Source organism: Bombina bombina, chromosome 4 (assembly GCF_027579735.1).
Source record: "Bombina bombina isolate aBomBom1 chromosome 4, aBomBom1.pri, whole genome shotgun sequence".
Classification (NCBI taxonomy): Eukaryota; Metazoa; Chordata; class Amphibia; order Anura; family Bombinatoridae; genus Bombina; species Bombina bombina.
The window spans coordinates 851,850,141-851,853,463 of record NC_069502.1 but is presented as its reverse complement, the minus strand read 5'-3'; the positions used below and the strand labels follow the sequence as shown (position 1 = coordinate 851,853,463).

The 3,323-nt window shown below is 37.0% G+C and overlaps 1 non-coding gene across 1 annotated transcript; it reads left to right on the top strand.

Moving 5' to 3' along the window:
• The first annotated feature begins 708 nt into the window (after window positions 1-708).
• TRNAP-UGG (transfer RNA proline (anticodon UGG)) lies at window positions 709-780 on the top strand. Its single transcript has one exon. It is a non-coding gene; the product is annotated as a tRNA-Pro (tRNA).
• The last annotated feature ends 2,543 nt before the right edge of the window (window positions 781-3,323 follow it).

The following is a 3,323-nucleotide window of genomic DNA, read 5'->3' as shown; positions in this document are numbered from 1 at the left end:
TTGTATGTCCTGAGCTGTATGGGAATGGAATGCTTTTTACCAGGTGTTGGCCAATGTTGGCTAATTATTTGAAAAGAAAGATGCTTGCTACATTTTCTTATCTGTTTTCTGAATTCTTTCAAGAGGACACTCTTTTTATTTTATCAACACTATGATGAGTTGACACAAAGGTGTGATATTACTAAAGAAAAGGCATTACACAAGGCACTGCTGAGATTCGAACTCAGGATCTCCTGTTTACGAGACAGGTGCTTTAACCATCTAAGCCACAGCACCTAATGTATCGCTGATGTTGTCATGTCGAAAAATCATTGCATTTAAAAATGTGAAAATTTCATTTCAGAAAGGATATAAAATGTAAAACTTTGAAACATATCACTAATAGAACATGATATGAGTGCAAAGGTAAAATATCAGGTGCATTATTCCATATCCCTATAGCTGAGCAACAGCTACTACAAACTATCTGCTGACAATGCCCAGCATAGAGCACGACAGCGTCTGTTTCCACAAATTTAATTTGTTGGTCTGCATATAATTACCGAAAGCTGCTTTATATCTTTGGACTACAAGACTGCAAACCTAGTCATTTTTAAGTAGTTAACTTCATGTGAAGGATATTAAACACAGGAAAGACTCATTTTTTATTGTCCTTTATTGTTATACTTTCCCAGACATATAAAACCCATTGTTTACCTATAATAATGTGGCTCGTTGGTCTAGGGGTATGATTCTCGCTTTGGGTGCGAGAGGACCCGGGTTCAAATCCCGGACGAGCCCATGTTTCAAATACTCTTCACCATGTATAGAATATGTTGTTTCTAAGATACATTAGCAACACTAGATCTACTGAAAGGATATCAAAGTACGAAAACATATAGTACTCAGAGGAAAGAAGACAAAACTGATGTGGCTATTAAAGCTTAGTAAAATTCTCTGGCCAATTAGAATATCATGTTTTCTGGAAAAGATACACTAACAGACACTTTTAAGATTTATTCTAAGCAACTTGTACCTACTGGACAGGCAATTTAACCAACAAAATCAAAGCAGCAACACAGAATTCATCCCAAAACATAGGGTTGCTCCACAGAACCAATTCCTACATTTTGCTCATTAATAATAGAATTTATGAACCCATGGATTGAATATGATGGGACAAATTCCACATGCTGCCCATTCTGGTGTATATTTTAGTGATAACTGTGTTTCTTTAGGTGAGGAAATTGCTTTAGGCAATTCTTTTTTTCGGTACACATCATAGAAGAAACATCAAACTCTTAGTGCTCTGATTTGTTTAAAGATGTGTCTAGTCCAAAACAAACTTTAATTATTCAGATAGGGCATGTCATTTTAAACAATCTTCCAATCTTCCAAGTAAATTTTCCAATTTACTTTGATCACCAATTTTGCTTTGTTCTTTTGGTATTCTTAGTTGAAAGCTAAATCTAGGAGGTTCATATGCTAATTTCTAAGCCCTTGAAGGCCACCTCTTAGCTCAGGGCAATTTGACAGTTTTTCACCACTAGAGGGTGTTAGTTCATGTGTTTCATATAGATAACACCGTGCTCACGCACTTGGAGTTACTATGAGCCAGCACTGATTGGCTAAAATGCAAGTCTGTCAAAAGAACTGAAATAAGGGGGCAGTTTACAGAGGCTTAGATACAAGGTAATCCCAGAGGTAAAAAGTGTAATTATATTACTGTGCTGGTTATGCAAAACTAGGGAATGGGTAATAAAGGGATTATCTATCTTTTAAAACAATAAATATTCCGGTGTAGACTGTCCCTTTAATGTCAGGATTAAGGGTAAAAGAGCATTACACAACAGTTTTAGACCCTATATTTGAAGAATGATCTCTCTGCGGGCAGGGATTCCATGTTAAAACCTTTGCAGCCTTGCTTTTCTTCACTACCCTGAGACCTTTGAAACCTAGGTTTTCATGATAGTCTGCTTGGTAAAGATGTGGTATGCAATTATCTAAGTGTTCAAGGCAGTTGATATTTTTTATATCATTCTGATAGCTATTTTTTCTGTGAGGAACTGTGCTCCCTGTTGACCCCAAATCATGCCAGTATGCAATCTGGCAACACTTGTACTGTCTTCACAGGACGGTTTGCATCAGATCATCAGATTAGCAGTGTTCAACTTGAGAGATATCAATTGCAAACGCATTGGAATTCCAAAAACACAGTTTTGTGGTATCAACAAAAGACTGTGATGTAGATCTTTTCCCAGAACCTGTGATCTTCCTTTGCTCTAGATGCCTTGGTGATCTCTTGGAGGATCGCACAGGAGTTGAGCTTTCTTCAGATTACTGTTCTGCCTCAAGTTCTAAAAGAAGATAAGCATAAAATGTTTCTTCTGACTCCAGCCTGGCCAAGATGAAGATGGTTTCAAGATGCAGTTCTTCTTGAAGGGTAGGCTGACTTTTGTCTCCCCCCTTTCAATTACCTTCTGCCCCAGGTTAGTTTTGTTTCCATGAGTTGAACATGCTTGCACTGACAGCCTGGATGCAGAGACTTTTTTCTTTCTGAAGAACAATTAGCTTTATGTGATCTTTCTCTCTTTTGTATGTCCTGAGCTGTATGGGAATGGAATGCTTTTTACCAGGTGTTGGCCAATGTTGGCTAATTATTTGAAAAGAAAGATGCTTGCTACATTTTCTTATCTGTTTTCTGAATTCTTTCAAGAGGACACTCTTTTTATTTTATCAACACTATGATGAGTTGACACAAAGGTGTGATATTACTAAAGAAAAGGCATTACACAAGGCACTGCTGAGATTCAAACTCAGGATCTCCTGTTTACGAGACAGGCGCTTTAACCATCTAAGCCACAGCACCTAATGTATCGCTGATGTTGTCATGTCGAAAAATCATTGCATTTAAAAATGTGAAAATTTCATTTCAGAAAGGATATAAAATGTAAAACTTTGAAACATATCACTAATAGAACATGATATGAGTGCAAAGGTAAAATATCAGGTGCATTATTCCATATCCCTATAGCTGAGCAACAGCTACTACAAACTATCTGCTGACAATGCCCAGCATAGAGTACGACAGCGTCTGTTTCCACAAATTTAATTTGTTGGTCTGCATATAATTACCGAAAGCTGCTTTATATCTTTGGACTACAAGACTGCAAACCTAGTCATTTTTAAATAGTTAACTTCATGTGAAGGATATTAAACACAGGAAAGACTCATTTTTTATTGTCCTTTATTGTTATACTTTCCCAGACATATAAAACCCATTGTTTACCTATAATAATGTGGCTCGTTGGTCTAGGGGTATGATTCTTGCTTTGGGTGCGAGA